The sequence below is a fragment of the Lygodium microphyllum genome, chromosome 10 (assembly GCF_053477565.2).
Source record: "Lygodium microphyllum isolate KBCC chromosome 10, Lygodium_microphyllum_v1.1.10, whole genome shotgun sequence".
Lineage (NCBI taxonomy): Eukaryota > Viridiplantae > Streptophyta > Polypodiopsida > Schizaeales > Lygodiaceae > Lygodium > Lygodium microphyllum.
The window spans coordinates 119,041,761-119,060,090 of NC_141144.1; the positions used below are offsets into that span (position 1 = coordinate 119,041,761).

Genomic DNA, 18,330 nt, shown 5'->3' on the forward strand with positions numbered 1-18,330 from the left:
ATGGGTTGAGCTCTAAGGGTCAGAGATGGCTTCAATTTGAAGAATCCATGGCTACCCCAAATTGTCCAAACTATTCAGTTGCTGTCCATCTTGAAGGTTGAATCCTGGGATCAAAAGTGCCAAGGGGGAAGAGAGAGGTATGCTAAATCAATGCCCATGAGTGGCAGGGATTGGCCAGGTAGCAGTGGGGAAATGGTAGGAGGACTGGGGAGGGCACGGTAGCCAGTGCAAAATGCGCCACCAATTGCGGGGGTTGATCTGTAGGCCTTCTAGGCAGCAATTTCCCTAGTTCACTACTTGATCAGTAGCTTGTGGGATCAAGGATGATGTTTTGGGACTGGTTGATGTTGGGGAGCACCCTCAGGCCAGATCTTGGGGTTTCTTTGGATTGGTAGCCATGGCAGCTTGTAGGAGAAGAGAGAGAGAGAGGGTTGGGAAAAAAAGTAACTGAGGTTTTGCCCTTAAAATTTGCATGAAAAGAAGTGATGACCTGCTATTTTAACCATTTTACCTCCAGATATGTCTGATCTCCAACCATAGCTCTTACTTGCTCCAAAAAGCTAAAGTCGACTACAGTCTTTCTTACTGTACATGTACCTATAAGCTGAGTAACTAGGGTTTTTGAGATTTGAAAATGAAGAAAGGGGAAAGTAGAAAAGTACCAAAGATTGAAGCTCTGATACCACTTGTAATGAAAGAACCTGAGAGGAGAGAGAAGAAGAGATGAGGAGAGAGAAAGAGAGCACAAAGAGAAGGAAGAAGACTAGAAAAAGAGAGAGAAAGAGAGAAAATAGGAGAGAAGCGAGGAGGAAGCCATGGAAGTTGGAGATGAAGGTGAAGAGTATGATCTTGATAATAACTGGTTGCCCTAATCTGGGGCTCTTACACCTTATATACCCTCGTCAGTGTGATTGGGTGTCTAAACCTTAATCGGTGTGTATCCTGCTTGTTACATCACCGCCTCGCGCTGTTGTCTCTAACATCCTGGAGAATCTGTAGCCTCCTCCCTGAGTCAGTGCCAGTCATTTGTATCTAGCCACTCTGGCTTTGAGGCCCCACTCTTAAGTGCCTTTCGTGTGTCTGATCTTCTGTGTGACATATACGCACACATACACTCCATCATCTAGCTTGTGGAAAACCTATCTGCTGTGGCAGTGGGTACAAGAAAATCCTCATGCAAGGATGCTACTATATAGTCCTTACTCCCCTCCAGTATGTTCTTTCAATGATCCGAGACATTGTGCCGAAAAACTTGTTGGCACAACTCTCTCATATAAGCCATCACCCTCCTCCCCTCATCATTCATGATGATGGCTCCTGTCTTATCATCTACAAGGTATCCATACCCCTCTGGGATATGCCTAAGATGTGTCCTCTTTCACCTGCAACCATACTCTTGGGCATATCCAGGAGATCCCTGTACATTTGGTATACCCACGAGGGTGGTATCTCTCGGAGTAGCATCCATAGAGATGCCACTTGTGGGACGGCTGAGCAAAAGCTGGAGTGACTAGACTAGATGTCCCCACAGGTGTGACAAATCCCATAGGTGATGCAACTCTAGCAGAACGACAAGACGGAGACACTACATTGGTATCTCCACAACAACCACTTGAGCCATGCTCTCTCAAACCTGCACATGAGAGGTAGGAGTAGCACCTGTATGCTGAGCTGACCGCGGGCTCATTGCATCCACATCTCTACAGCATCCCCTAGAACCACTCCCTTCGTCTGGCCCAAGTTTTTGGAGCATTGACCTCATCTATTGGAAACTAAGAAGCATCAGAGTGCATCAAAGTAGATCTAACAGAATGGACTGGTGGTGTCCGAGACAGCTCCTATTCCACCATATCTCTGAATTGAGCCATCTAATCTCTGGAGACATACGTGTGAAGATCTCCTGTAGCTCCTCGTCGCTCATCCCTCGACTCATTGTGTGGATCCAAAAATCCACAAAGGTCACCTGCACAGATAAAAATTGATGTTAGCATAATCAATATAAATAAAGCAAAGAACGGTAATATAAATCATCAAAAAATGATCTTACTTAAAACACATATCTTATGTACCCTTATAACTTATTCGTCAATGAATTGAGTAGGTGGATGCTCCAAGTATGAAGTAGGTATATGTACCCTTATAAGCGATTCATCAATGAATTGAGTAAGCAAATGCTCCAAGTATGAAATACCCTATGGTCCCATGCAAATCTCCCAACACAACTCTGCATACACTGGAAGGTCGATAGACAAGTCACCACAAAAGGATGAGTCGATCTCGTTCTCAAAGATTTCTTGGACTCCTGTATTTCCATCATTGTTACTCGATTTTGGCTCCTCTACATGCTTCAAGCTTTCGATAGTCTTCACCCCTTGCAATATTGACCCCCCTATTTGCATATTATTCTCATCTATGCTAGGAACATTGCTTTGATAATATACTCTCACACTTCGGGGAGCTGAAGGTACAACATACCACCATCGAGGTTGTCGAGGATTTGGATAGAAAATTACATGTTCAAAATCACATATAAGAGAGATTTAACTTTTGTGACATGTACCATGTTGTAATAAAATTCAAGAAAACACGAGTTTATGCATCTGTTCACAATGGGCTGGCAATACAAACGTGTCCTGCAAATTCGTCCATCTTTTTTTGAAATTTATTTCAAGGAAACTAGATGGACCTCATCAAACTGTTGCCCCAACTCCTTCAAGTACCACTTTGAACCACTACACATCGAACAGGATCATGTAGAAGCTACGGTAATCCACCACGATAATACTTTGCCAGTTTCCAAAATACTCCATCTCATCTATAACGGTGTTTGGATCCGTTGCTCGTCATCGGCTCTCTTGCTTAAACTTTGCCATGATACCACAATCTGTTGTGGAGTGCATTTTGTCAATACGCTCCATGAAAAAATGCTGTGCGTGCGACCACGTCGTCACACTATGTATTTTGTACTACATTGAAACAATCAATTAGTTGTCGCATATAAAATCTAGATATGACAAACCCTAAACACATCATCACCTTTGGACTACATCCCCTCAAGAATTTCCACTCCTTAGTTGTTGAGACCTCCGCCCCTTTGCGAGACACTGTGGTCAACGCTCCATGCAACCATCACATTGACATAAACCGCAATATCTCCTCCATGCCGTCGGGATATCGAATTGATCGATGGCACGTACTATGTCAAAATTCAGATCGCAGTTCTTCCCAAATTTTCTTGGCTTGCTTGTAACTAGTGAGCCACGTCTCCATGGAGGCATGGTGCAACATACAAAAACGATTCACTTTCTTCTCCATTACAACATCCGTTCTTTTTTCTAGCCCATTTCCAACAACAATATCTCTGGTCAGTCTATCATCGTCCTTATCATGGCATATTGTTGTGTGAGCTTATGAGTTAATTACAAGGCTTGCAGGGAAAAGAGACTTGCTTCAAGAGAGCGTCAAGTTGAGTACCATATAAAGATAAGTTACCACAACCAAGAAATAAGAGAAAAAGCTCATGTTAATTCAACTCAAAGCATCTATGAATGATCTACGAATATTGCCTTGCCAAAGGGGCACATAATACTTGCATGTTTTGACAAGATGTTGGAGCCCCAAGAGGAACACCAAGGAAAAGGGAATTCTCTTGCAAGAAAATCTATCTTGTATCATCAACAAGCTTGTTTATTAGGTTTTATATGATCACAATGAATAAAAGAACACCAGGCACAACAAATCTTCATACAACATCATGTAGATCTCCCACGGATTTGATAGAATCAACCATATTCTTCAATATTTTCACAAAATCTATCAATAGAACCAAGAAAGCAAAGGAATACACCATATTTGAATGGAAATACATCACATAGTATTCATCTTCAATATCTTCATAGTCTTCTCTCTCAATCTCTCATATACAATCACTCTGTTCAGTAGAATTGGCTATCTCTGACTCTCTCTCTCTCTCTCTCTCCATCAATAATACATCATATCCTCACTACAATCTCTCAAAAATCACTCTCAATAATCCTTCTTAGGTCGTGGATACCCCTCCCAAGAGGTATGTCTGATATGAAGAGTCACTAGAGCCACTACAGTGTCCTTTCATAGCTCACTATTGTCACTTCACTCCAGTCTTCACTTGAGTCTTCAGCAGCTACTTCTTTCACTTCTTTCAGCTCTTTTGCACTTGTATTCACCTCTTCCCAAGGCTAGAAAACTTTCCCAATCTACACTCTCATCCAATAGAACACATACAGAAGCATACAGAACAGTCACAGTACAGTACCAGAACTACTACAGTACAGAACAGAGCAGAGACATAAGCTCTACAGAAGACCTACAGAAGGTTACAGAAGGTCATCAAAACCAGATAACTCATACTCAAACCATTCCAAACTCTCAAAAACCATTCAATAATCTTTCACAATATCTCAATCTTCATCAATCAATACTCCATCCCTCCTTACAGAAGACAATCAGAACAAAACAGAACAAAACAGAAGCTATACAGAAGGTATACAGAACCAATCAGAACCTATCAGAATATCACAAAACCTCATATCTCTACTAATAAACATCATGAACTTCCAAAACACAATCAATATCATCCAAAACACTCTCAAACCACTTCCAAACCAATCAATCATCTCATAAAATCAACCATTCAGCTCTCAAAAACAACAAAAATCAGCCAAAAAACAAGTCATTTCAACATTCAACATATCCCCACACTTAATAAGGAAGCGTCCTCGTGACCCAGGAAAAAGGGAATACAAGTTCATTTAAAAGCTCAACTTTGATCTTCAATATTTCTTCAAAAACAATCCATCCAATCACGACCCCAACTTATAACCTGTATCTAATATAAAAATACAACGAAAGGAAAACCCTTTATACATTAATACTTCTTATCAAAGTGGAAAGCACAGCAAACTTATAAAGGATATAAGAGTTTGTCTTCTTCTTCTTCTTCTTCAGCATCTTCAACTCTCCAACCACGACCCCATCACCACAATTCTCCAAAATGTAGCTCGCACGAAATCCAATCCAATAGGAAATCACCATGATCTTTTTACATAAATGAACTCACAACACAAACACTACACACAACACAACCATCTGAATGACTCCTCCAAAAAGAGAGATTTTCATTAAAAATCATCCACCATACATTGGAAAAGGTATCAATGAAGATGATCCCTCTTGAAAGATTGATGATTTCGAAAATGATCCATAGACAAGGATTCATCTACAAATGTTTTGGAAGGATTCTGAAAAAACTGAAGACAGCACATCCTTTCCAACAGGACCAGGTATCTGCTAGGCAAACAAAGGGCATGAAAATACAATATATCCAGCTGCTGGGAATCAATGCTCACATTGACATTCATGCACAACTTTGGAATAGGCTTGGAATCATTATGAGAGTGCCTATGCATATACGCCAGGTACCAAGCAAAATGAGCAGTTAATCGCACTGAAGGATCTACAGACTGTGAATACTGCTGAGCAAAATGAATATAGTTCTAGAATGCTTGACTGGCAGCTGTCCATTCTCTTGGAATTACTGGCTAGTTTATCTGAGGTCCTGTAAGGGAATCATTCGAGCTCCATCCCCTTCTTCTGGAAATCTGATGATCAAACCCGTCATAGTCACAAAACCAACTGAGGTGAGTGAGATATAGAAGTGTTAGGAGAGGGAAGTGGAATAAGAAAAAGTGGATGAAGTAAGGGGTAGGCAAAATCATAAAAGGAAGAATGATTTAAAGAAGGAGTGGCAAAAATTTGTATGGAATTACTTAAGAAGGGTGTTAATTGATAAATAGGAAATGTGGAAGGTACATGAATGGATGGAGAAGGACATGGTGGAGAAGGAGAAAATACTCGATCCTCAATAAAGGAGCAGTATGTAAAAATGGGAATTTGAGGGAAAGAGGAAGGTTGGAAAAGAAGGGGTAAAATAGTTGTGGAATTAGATTGACAAAGGGAAAGATATATATCATATCGGTGAGCCATTTGTTGGTAATACAGGAGGGTGGGAACAGAAGGTCCTAAGAGAGATCTTCTATGATAGGCATAAAAAAAGGTAGAATCAAACGGATTATGTTTTGAAAGATAAGCTAAGAGATCCACCCTCAGTTGATTAGTACTCTGGGCATAGGTAGGGGCTGTATTCTGTCTTTGATTCAGGACCACAAAATCAATCAAGGTATGCCAGGAATTATCAGGACAATTAGCCACTTTGGAGGAGTAACTCTAGAACATGTCATCTATGCGCAACTCCAAATGGTTGACATACAAAACAGCTTATAGAACCATGTCTCCCACATACCATGCCATATCCACCTCATCTGGAATCAACAAGTCTCCTCGTAGATACATGTATGACATCAACTGTTGAGATATCGAGCTCCACTCGTGATACGCCAGGGTGACCGTTGTATATTTATGTCACCGACTTGTCAGTTGCAGACGCGGTTGGTACACCGCCCATGAATAATAGCTACATGATAGCTATCCTTATCTACTCTAGTTCGTGGCTCAGTTAGTATGCCACCTTAGTTAGTTGAGTTTGGTTTGAGACCCATATATAGGGTTCTTCTATTTCTTTGTACTTGAGTTCTTTTGGCTTACACAACTAAGAAGAGGAAAACTGTTTTCAGCCTCCACCCTTGTGTGTCTTCCCCCATTGTGCAAGCAAGAAAGCTTCAAGCGAGACTCCTTCCTTCTCTCCCACAATCTTGACATGGTATCAGAGCCTTGTTCGTGGTAAGGAGCTCAAGAAAGCAAGCCAAGCTCGCGGTGGTCTGGTAAGAGGAGCAGTGTTGCTTTCATTTCCTGTTTTGGGAGCAGATCTCTGCAGGTAGCACAGCCGGAAATTGCAGGAGTGCATTGTCTCAGGTTGAGACGCCCTTCGCGGTGAAGCAAGAGGGCAGTATATGCTGCGGGAGAGGGCCTTAGCCCTTGGCGACCCTGTTTTTTGATTTGAGGCCATTTCGGGGCCTGTTTTGCAGACGGAAGTTTTCTGCACGCACTCAAGAAAAGGCTCAGTTTTATGCTATGCGACCACTATTCTACAGGTCGGTGAAAAGTTACTGTAGAAATTGCATCGTATGCTTGTGCGCAGAGACATTGGGAGTTTCAGAATCATCCTTGGTTTCTGTTTATGCAAAATCGTCACTAGGAAGTGACTGTGTGGTCAAATACCACTTTCGCCAGTTTTGCAGATTTGCCCTTGTGAGGGTGAAGCTGTGTTTTTTGCAGTGACAGAATTTCTTGCAGTATTCTGTAATGGCGTCTGATTCTCTTTCACAGATTGTCACTGAAAAGCTTGACAAGAACAACTTCCAGGCATGGAAGTTTAGAATGACGAATTTCCTTATGGGAAAAGGATATTGGGAATTTGTTGCAGGAAATGAAGAAGAACCAGTTCTTCCTGATGTTCCCAATCAACAACAAATGCAGGCATTTAAAACATGGCATGAGAGAGCCAGGAAAGTTATGTATTGGCTGTCTATCAGTATTTCAGACTCTATGATTGTGCATATTCAGGATGCAAGTACGCCAAAGGAGGCATGGGATACTTTGTCAAAAATGTATAGCACAAATACGCAAGCCAGGAAAATGCAGCTCAAGCAAGAGTTGCATAATGTGCAAAGAGAAAGTATGAGCATCAACGACTACCACATGAAGGTGAAGAAGATTGCAGATGCACTTGCTTCCATTGGGTCGCCAGTGGAAGATGATGATTTAGTTTCCGTGACCTTGAATGGTCTAGGAAAGGATTATGCACAGTTTCGGACATCCATTTCAGTTCGTGAAAGATTTCCTGATTTTGAGGAGTTGATTGCTCTTCTAATTTCTGAGGAACAGAGAAATGGTGGTGCATCTTCTTCAGGAGGAACTTCAAAAGAAGCTGTCTTCTACTCAAATGCTGGAAGAGGTAGAGGCAGAGGTAGAGGAGGCCGATTTGGAGGCCGTGGCAGAAATCAGAATATGCAGCAAACTCAAGAAAACCAGTCCTATGGAGGAGGACGTGGTAACTCTAGAGGCAGGGGGAGCCAAAGAGGTCGTGGTGGATGGCAAAGAGGCCAAAATGCAAACAGTAATGTTGAATGCTACTACTGTGGTAAAATGGGTCATATGGCTAAAGACTGCTATAAAAAGCAGAATGACATCATGAATGGAAAACTGCAACAAGGGAATTATGCATCTTCTAGTAGACAGGGTGATGACAGAAATGAGCATTTGTTCATGGTGCAGCACATGAACAATTCTATGACAAGTGCAGAAGAAAGCAATGATGTATGGTATGTTGACTCAGGTGCATCAAACCACATGACAGGTCATGCAGAATGGATGGAGGATGCAAGGAAAATGGAAAAACCAGGATTTGTGGAGACTGGTGATGATACTGCACATCCTATTGTGCAGATTGGAAAAATTCCCTTGTCTATGCAGGGAGGGAAAAAGAAATACCTGTCCGATGTATTTCATGTCCCGAATATTACCAAGAATCTGGTTTCAGTTGGTCAAATGGTTGAACAGGGCTTGCAGGTCAGATTTAATCCTCATGGATGCTTTGTTGAGGATATGAAAAATAAAGGTCGCTTGATAGCAAAAGGAAAGAAGAAGGGCAGAATGTTTACATTGGATGCAGACATGTCTGAATTGAGTGCAGCAATGTTTGCACATGGGACCGGTGTAGTTGCAGATATTGATATCTGGCATAAACGCATTGGTCATGTTAATGTACAGCGACTTAAATCAATGCAGGCCCAAAATATTGTTGCAGGATTGCCCAAATTCAAGGTTGCAGAAATGCATAAGGTATGTGAAGCCTGTCAGTTTGGAAAATAGGCAAGGAAACCATTTCCTAGACATGTTCAAGAGAGTGAGAAGCCATTGGAATTAATTCACTCTGATGTGTGGACAACTAAAGCTGCATCTCTTGGAGGCTGTCATTATTTTGTCAGTTTTATTGATGACTATAGCAGAAAAGTTTGGGTGTATTTTATGAAAAAGAAAAGTGAAGTTTTTGGGCATTTCAAAACTCTTAAAGCTATGGTTGAAAAAGAAACAGGCTTGCAGATAAAATGCCTAAGGTCAGATGGAGGGGGAGAGTACCTCTCAAATGAGTTTGCAAAGTTCTTGCAGGAGCATGGCATAAAGCAGAAATATTCATGCAGTTATACCCCACAACAAAATGGAATTGCAGAAAGGAAAAACAGGCATATTGGAGAGGTATCTCGTGCCATGCTCAATGAAAAAGACTTGCCAGATTTTTATTGGGCTGAAGCAGTTGCTACAGCAGTCTACATAATGAACAGGACTCCCACTGCAGCAATACATGGATTGACTCCAGAGGAGAGGTATACTGGTAGGAAACCAGATATTTCTCATTTGAAAATTTTTGGTTGCATTGCCTATGTACATGTGCCAGATGAGCTGAGATCCAAGTTGGATCCAAAAGCTGAGAAGTGCATCTTTATTGGTTACTCTCTGCAGCAAAAAGGGTATAGATGCTATAACCCTTCTACTCGTAAGTTTACAGTGAGCAGAGATGTTGTTTTTGATGAGATGAGTAGCTGGTATAAACCAGTAAATGTGATTGATGATGAAGATGCACAAAATGGTAATGCTACACAGAATTCACAACAGCAATCACAAAATATTAGTGGACCTGGAGCGTCCTCTAGCAGTGGTTCACATTCTTCGCCATGGACAGGCAGATTGAGATCAGGAGAATCTTCTCAAAGCAATGCAGATAGTGGTATGCAGGTATCACGAAAAGGAAAAGAGAAGGTTGATCAGCCCATGTTTGATGTGAATGCAGGTCACTCTTATGTGGATGGTGAATCCAGTGGCTCAGAACAGAGCATTGATGATGAGTTGGGTATTCCTTCTATTGTTACACCTGGAGTAAGGAAGACCAGGGATGTTTTGAGAGCACCTGGGAGTGAACCTACTTTGCGCAGGTCTACAAGAGCTAGGTATCCTGTGGATAGGCTGAAATATGATGGATTTACAGCCATTCACTATGCATATATGGTCAAAGTGATACAGGAACCAGAACCCACATCTTTTGAGCAAGCCATGGGAAAAGAAAAATGGGAGAAAGCCATGGATGAAGAAATGGATGCCTTGGAAGCAAATGCTACATGGGAGTTAGTACCTTTGCCTAAAGGTAAGAATGCAATTGGCTGTAAGTGGGTTTATAAGGTGAAGCACAATGCTGATGGTTCTGTGAACAGATACAAGGCAAGATTAGTAGTCAAGGGGTATGCACAAACATATGGCATTGACTATGAAGAAACATTTAGTCCGGTTGCAAGGATGGCAACCGTAAGAGCAGTCATTGCTATGGCTGCATCAAAGGGATGGTCTTTACATCAAATGGATGTAAAGAATGCCTTCTTGCATGGTGATTTGCAAGAAGAGGTCTATATGGAGCAGCCACCAGGTTATGTGCATGCTGTTCATCCTGAGTTTGTTTGCAGGTTGAAGAAAGCCTTGTATGGCTTGAAGCAAGCACCTAGAGCATGGTCTGACAAGATAGGACAGTATCTTGTCACTATTGGCTTTCAGATTTCCAAGGCAGATTTCTCACTTTATGTGAGAAAAACAGAGAAAGGTATTATGCTGCTTGTCATTTATGTTGATGATTTGATTATGACAGGTGACAGTGATGAAGATATCCTTCATGTGAAAATGCTATTGAAGCAGAAGTTTGAGATGAAGGATTTGGGAGAGCTGCGTTATTTCTTGGGCATTGAGGTGATTAGATCACCAAGTGGGATACAGCTCTTGCAGAGGCAGTATGGATTGGACATGCTGTCCAAATATGGGATGACAGGCTGTAAGCCTATTTCAGTTCCTTTGGAGCAAAATGTGAAGCTGAGCACAGATGCAGGTGAGCTTCTAGAAGACCCTACTATGTACAGACGCATAGTAGGAAGTTTGATTTATATGACTATTACCAGGCCAGATTTGAGCTATGCTGTTGGATTGGTAAGTCAGTTTATGCAGGCTCCAAGGAAACCACATTTGGATGCGGCTAGACGCATACTTAGGTATGTGAAGTCCACATTGCAGTATGGACTATTTTATGAGACTGGGGTTCAGATACAGTTGCATGGATACACTGATGCTGATTGGGCTGGTAGTATTTCTGATAGACGATCTACCAGTGGATATGTATTCTCTTTTGGGAGTGCTGCAGTCACTTGGAGCAGCAAGAAACAGCCTACAGTTGCCTTGTCGAGCACAGAGGCTGAGTACAGGGGTGCAGCAATGGCTGCATGTGAGGTAGCTTGGTTGCATAAGCTACTTTATGATATGCATCAGTCTACAGATGGGCCAGTTGTCATTTATTGTGACAACATGAGTAGTATACACTTGGCAAATAACCCAGTCTATCATGCTAGAACAAAGCACATTGAGGTGCATTATCACTATGTGCGAGAGAGGGTTTTACTAGGTCTTATTGATCTAGTTTATGTCAGCACAGAGGATCAGGTAGCTGACATATTCACGAAGGCATTGGGCGCAGAGAAGCTGCGCAAGTTCAGAGACCTGCTTGGTGTGCAGGAATTGGGATTGAGCTCGAGGGGGAGTGTTGAGATATCGAGCTCCACTCGTGATACGCCAGGGTGACCGTTGTATATTTATGTCACCGACTTGTCAGTTGCAGACGCGGTTGGTACACCGCCCATGAATAATAGCTACATGATAGCTATCCTTATCTACTCTAGTTCGTGGCTCAGTTAGTATGCCACCTTAGTTAGTTGAGTTTGGTTTGAGACCCATATATAGGGTTCTTCTATTTCTTTGTACTTGAGTTCTTTTGGCTTACACAACTGAGAAGAGGAAAACTGTTTTCAGCCTCCACCCTTGTGTGTCTTCCCCCATTGTGCAAGCAAGAAAGCTTCAAGCGAGACTCCTTCCTTCTCTCCCACAATCTTGACATCAACATGGTATCTGTCGTGACAGAATCTTCAAATACCATCCTTACCACCTCTGCCTTCAGCTCAGCAGACCAAGCCCCACTCCATCCATCCTCTGGAAGAGGTAAATCCATCGTGGAAAGCTTCATGTAGAAGGCCAACTTCTGTAAGTGGTAGTGGACAAATCTGGTGGAACATATTCCTGAAACTGCTCAAATGTAGACCATAGCAAATCCATTCTGGATTGCAATCTTTCCACTTTATCTTGGAAGAGAGGACACAAGGTAGCCTATCTCTGAAGAGCAGCCAAGTCCTGCTATGAGAGAGAAGGGATCGATGGAACATTAGGGCTTGGAGGAACAGACCGTGACTTTGCCAGTTGATCTTGCAACTGCTTCATTTGGGAAGCTTGTGATTCCACTATGTCATGAGCAGTCTGTAAGGCTGAAAGTTTGTCATCTAAAAGAGTTTGGAACTCCTGCGCTTCTTTGGACATCCTCTCCTTCTCCTCTGAAAGGCTAGTAACCTCTGATTGAGCCTCTGTTAACTGAATCTTCAAAGAAGATATCTCATCTCGTTGGGTTGCAACCAGTTGGGTTTGTTGTTCCATCTGCTTAAACAAATCTGCTAGGGTATCCTTAGCAGAGGCTAACTCGGATGTTGCCTTATGCAACTGGTCCTTAGACTGCATCAATTCTTTATAAAAGGAAGCGTACAACTGTTGAACACAGGTTGTCACTGACAATTCAATGAAACTTTGAATGTCTTTACATAGGAAAGGAATTGCATCTCCCGAGACTAGATTGTCTAGTGAGGGGACTGATATATCCAACGAACCTTCGCGATGTGCTCTGAACAGGTTATTACAAGTGAGATAATCAGGGAGATCACTGCTAGAGGTAGCAGGAATGGGCACTGAAGGAGAACTGACGGAGCTTTATCCGCTACCCACTTCAAGCGTTTGCGCTATATGACCAAGGGAGGCGGAGAATCATAATCCTCTATATCAATGGGTTCTGACTCATCTGAAGGTGGAGGAGGAGATACTGGATCAGATGGAGGACATGGAGGCATATGCTTCTGTAAACCTGAGTAGGTCAAGAAGGCAGACAAGTACGATCCATATGTAACATTGGTAACATTTCCCCTGGTGACTTTGACGAAATGTTGATCCATTTTAGTGAGGAGATAAGTGCTCCAGTCAATAGCGACTCCTTTCAACACCATCCTTGAAGCTGTGAAAAGCTCTTTGGACAAGTACTGGGATGGCGCTTTGGCAGGCATAAACCTGTCCTGGAGAATGTGATAGACCATCTTCCACACAGGATCAGTGATCATGGAAAAGGAAACTCCTGAAGAGTTGATCACCTTCTTAACATCCAGTAATTCCCTTGTCTACTTTTGTAACAGCTTCAAAATCTCTTCATTAGAGAAAAGATGGCAAGTGGTAACAAAGGGTTCACCTTTGGAGGGAAAAGAAAGAGCCTTCCCTAGGCCTCGAGGTGTCAAAGTCATAGAAATACCTTGGACCAGTCCTGATTTCTTGATGTAGGAGGCCAAAAACTCATCACACATCAACGGATCCTCTGGAAGCAATGGAAAGGAGGTAGCCACAAAAGCAGCGAGTCCCGCCTTCGTGAGAGGCTCAAAAGTGAGTAGGGAAGAGTAATCCCAACTGACGAGTGGGACATACTGGATAGGGGGAGGAGCGTGAGAAGGCGCCATTCAGATGGTTACACACACACCACAAACACAGACAATCAAGGAGAATGCCTGCAAAGCAACAGACAAAAAAAACCAAGGATAAGATAACAACCAAAACAATAAAACGTGACTCGACCAACTATCCCCAAGCAAACCACAGCCTAGAAAAAAAATTCGACATGACCTCTAGACATATGTGACCGAAAGCTTCATGCTATGCAACATACAAACACCCAAAACCCCGTATCAGGCAATAAAGAAAAAAAAACTACACACCGTACCCTTAACCGTAACAAAGACACTAAACCAAAACATCACCACAACCTACACATATCAAGACCACAACTTTGATAAACCGGTGTTTGACCATGGAGAGAACTCCAAAGACTGCGCATACCCATCCCACGAAACCGGGTTTATTAAAAAGGGGAAATAAGTGCAGTGAGGGGGAATTAATTTAATGAAAGGTTCATTTTAATAAATTATTAAGAATGGGTAAATTTTTATTAAGTGATAAACCTTATCAAGAAAACGGCGGTTCCTTCTTATAAATTTAATTACCAATTATTAGGTGAAAGCGGTGCTTTAATTCGAATCCCGGACTTCGATACCCAGACTGGGTCTCTAAATGCAAGTTTATTGATTACAAATTAAGGTGATGTGGAGCGCTTTTTTGCCAGCGCGTGCTCCTGTGACGGTTGGTTCATTTTAATTAAAAATATTAAAGTGTCTCTTTAGCGCACTTAGCGCGTGCTAAGTGAACGGCGGGTTTATTTTAATTAAAAAAAATGGTGTGTTTAGCGTGAATGCGCGTGCCATGGTGGTGTTTAGGTTTCATTTTTTTTAATTATTTGGTGGTTTGTTTGTTTGTCTGTTTGTTTTTTTGGTTGTTTGTTATTTTTGAATTAACCGTGGGTTTTGGGGTAGCTGAAAAAAATAACAAATAAAAGGGAAAATACCTGGTAGTGGGTGTATGTAAATGCAAAGAATGTGCTCTCCTCAATCCAGAAATATCTGGATTTTTTTCTAGATGTTTAGTTTGTGTTTGGATGAAAAATGTTTTTTTACTATTTTTTTGTATTTTTAAGGAATTTAGGTGTGAAATGAAACAGTGTGACAGCTTAGAAAAATATGCCAAAAATAAGTAAAAATATTAATGGAAGTGTTAGGAATGTTTCAGAAATTAATTGGAATTTTTTTAGCATTTTGAATGATTTTTTTCAAAATTTTGGGTATTTTTAAAAGAATTTTGAAAAAAATGGTATGAATTTTGTTTCTCGAAAATTGCAAGTTAGAAAAATATGGCAATTTGCTGCATAAATAGTAGGAATGTTTCTAGATTTTGCGGTATTGTTTTCAGAATTTTAAGTGTTTGTTAATAATTTGTTTTTAATTTTTCAATGATTTATTTTAAGGTTTGCGGGTTTTGAATTAAAAATCTAGGAAAATACCCAGAAATAGGCTGCGTGGCAGCTGCGTGTCAGCAACCAACGAACAAACTCCCGCACCTGCCCACGATCACGAATAAGCGCAAGCCCCCACGCGCACGTACATACCTACACGTGTGGCGATGCTGCGAGGGTGTCGACGGGTGGGACGCGGGTGTATGGAAGGGGTGGGGTAAGCAGCTGCGGGGGAACAGGGGGCTTACAGCGGGGTAGCGTGGTTTGTGGTGGGAAAGGGGGCTTGTGTAGGGGGGTGTGTTAGTGGTTGAGGGGAAGGTAGGTGATGGGGGGGAATGGGGGTTTAGAAGGGGGGTGGGGGTGGTGGTTTAGGGGAAAGTAGGTGATGGGGGGGGGGGGGGGGGAATGGGGGTTTAGAAGGGGGGTGGGGGTGGTGGTTTAGGGGAAAGTAGGTGACGGGGGTGGTGGTTTAGGGGAAAGTAGGTGATGGGGGGGGAATGGGGTTTTAGAAGGGGGGTGGGGGTGGTGGTTTGGTTGGATGGTGGGAAGGAGAGAAAGGGGGGTTAGTGGAGGATAATGGGGGGGCACGTGGCAAGGAGGTGGGGAGGCAGCGGGCTGTCGGGCGGCACAGGAGGAGAGCAGCAGGTAATGGCGTCGTCGAGGAGGGCGGCCAGCCACGTGGCGAAGGCGGGCAGAGGGCGTCGAGGAGCGGTAGGCAGCGCTGTCAAGGGCGGGTGGAGCGGGCGCAGACGAAGGCGGCAGGGGTGCTGGCGACGGCAGCCGGGAGGGCGGGGGGAGCGGGCGTCGAGGGCGATCGTGGCGCGGGCGCAGGAGACGCGGGCGGTGGCACAGACGGCGGGTAGGAGATCTTCATGGCGGCCTGGCGGGAGGCATTGGCGAGGACGGCCACAACGAGGGAGGGGCCACGGCGGGAGGGCCTGCACGGCGGCAGACGGCAACGACGGAAGGGCCTGCACAGCGACTTGACGGGAGGCAAGGGAGGAGGGGAGAAAGAGGAGGAGGAGGGTAGGTGGGAGAGGAGGGAGGGAGGAGAGGAGCAGGTAATGGAGGAGGAGGTAATGGAGGAGGAGGGGGAGGGGTAGGTTGGAGGACGCAGAGGAGGGGAGAGGTAGGGAGGGAGGCGGTTAGGGTTGGGAGGGGTCGGGGTAGGGGTAGTGGGCGGGGTAGGGGTAGGGGTAAGGGTTAGGGGTAGTGGGAAGGATAGGGGTAGGGGTAAGGGTTAGGGGTAGGGGTAAGGTTTAGGGGTAGTGGGCGGGGTAGGGGTAGGGGTAAGGGTTAGAACCCAAAAAGGAGGCGTACCCCCGTCCCGCGCGCGTGCGCGGGGTAAATTTTTTTTTTCCGTGACGGGATTAAAAGGGCGCCCGGATGCTGGGACGAGGCACGCGGATGTGATCGGGGCGCGTTAAGACGCGGAAAATCAAAAACGGGCGCGTTCACGCGTGGGACGGGGCGCACGAAAACACATAAAAAGAAAGAAAAATTAATATCTCCCAATCCGATCGTCAAAACGAAATGGCGTAAAAACAAAAAGTGGGCAGGACGACAGGGGGAAGATAGGGAAAATGTGCAACGGGGGTTCCGGGGGGGTAAAGGGCGGTCACGTGCAAAAAACACAAAAAACGGGTCCAAAAACGTAATTAAAAATTAATATCGGAAGATCCGCGCATCGGAACGAGGTGCAGGAAAAAGGAAAAATGTGCAGAAAGACGTTCTTGACAATCCTATCACATCAAAACATAGTTCCGACTGAGATAAGACACGTTCACATGGGAAAAACCCAAAAAACAGACCCGAAAATGTTATCAGAAATTAATATTGGACGAACCGTATGCCGGAATGACATGTAGTAAAAAGGAAAAATGTTCGCAGGAAGGGGTGGCACATGGTTGACGTGTTAAAACACAGTTCCGGTGAAAGTAAGAGGGGTTCTCATGCAAAAAACACCAAAAATACGCCCGAAAACACATTTAAAAATTAATAATAATAAATCCAGAAGGCGAAAGAGGATGGAGGAAAAAGGAAAAAGGTAGGGGAAGGCATAGGGGACATGGCTATCAAATCAAATTGGAATTCTGATGCAAACAGGGTAGGTTCACATGGAAAAATGTCAAAAAGTCTAAAAAAAACCGGAAAATTAATATTGGACAAACCGTGCATCGGAATGACTCGGAGTAAAAAGGAAAAATGTCATGGGAAAAGTGGTTGTCAGGGCTATGACATCAGATCACGGTTCCGAAGCAAGCAAAGCACGTTCACATGGAAAACCAGCTAATTTATGCAAAATGCTTCAAAAATTAATAACTCAAAAACTGTGTACTGGAACAGGGGTAGGTGAAAAGGAAAAATGGTCAGTTCAAAAGGAGGAACATGGCTATAAGGTTGGATTTGGACTTTGGTGAACGTAGGGTGCATTCACATGGCAGGACTGCAAAATCAGGGAATGAAGGAAAACTGCAAGGGAACAGCCCCAAAGGTGGGTGGAAAATGAACGAGTAGGTGGGAAGGGACCCCATTAGGGTAACAGCAAGTCATGGCATAGATGCATTAGCAGGTTGAGGCATATGCAGAAGGGTAGGCAATGTAGACGCGTAGGGACGCGTCCCCACACTTAAGACCTAAACGTCACTGAGAACAGAAGTTGTAGGGTTAGAAAAACTTGGCCCATTTTGTTGAGGATCAAGGTTGATTGTCAATGGCACATCCTGTGTCTTTGTCGGCTGCAGAAGGTACCAAGGCATCTTCTCGGCACACGTCCTTCATGGCAAGGACCACGCAGCAGCACCTAGGGAGGTAGCTGATTGAAGGAGTCGCAGGAAATTCGTCGATGATGAGGGATATTGCACTCAACTCACAGTCACTCATAGGGAATGAAAGAACTGTCACTCGCCCCAGGACTAATATCACTCGAGGAAGAATGATTGAAACCCATATCTTGTACCCGGTTTAGAAATCGACAAGGGGGAATGGTGCAGAAGGAGTATGCCAGGGTGCACAGTTGATGGTGCATTATGCGTCAAACCCATCTGGCATAAGTGCAAAGAGGAAGGCAAGGGAGCCTTACAGTGCAGTGTACAGAACAGGATGACGTGTCCTATGATGACGGTAGAGACCCATCCTGTGGGTGCATAGGGAAACGGGAACATACCTGACTCCAAGTGTCGTAACGTCCCTCAATCTCACCTCTCGGTAAGTGATTGAAGAAACTCTAGTCACACTCAGCCCACCCTCTGTCTCACGCTCTATTGATA

The 18,330-nt window shown here is 43.6% G+C and overlaps 1 non-coding gene across 1 annotated transcript; it reads right to left on the reverse strand.

Moving 5' to 3' along the window:
* Positions 1-4,781: 4,781 nt before the first annotated feature.
* Positions 4,782-4,850, reverse strand: LOC148030495 (small nucleolar RNA SNORD36). The gene has a single exon (XR_015692299.1). It is a non-coding gene; the product is annotated as a small nucleolar RNA SNORD36 (small nucleolar RNA).
* Between the last annotated feature and the right edge of the window lie 13,480 nt (positions 4,851-18,330).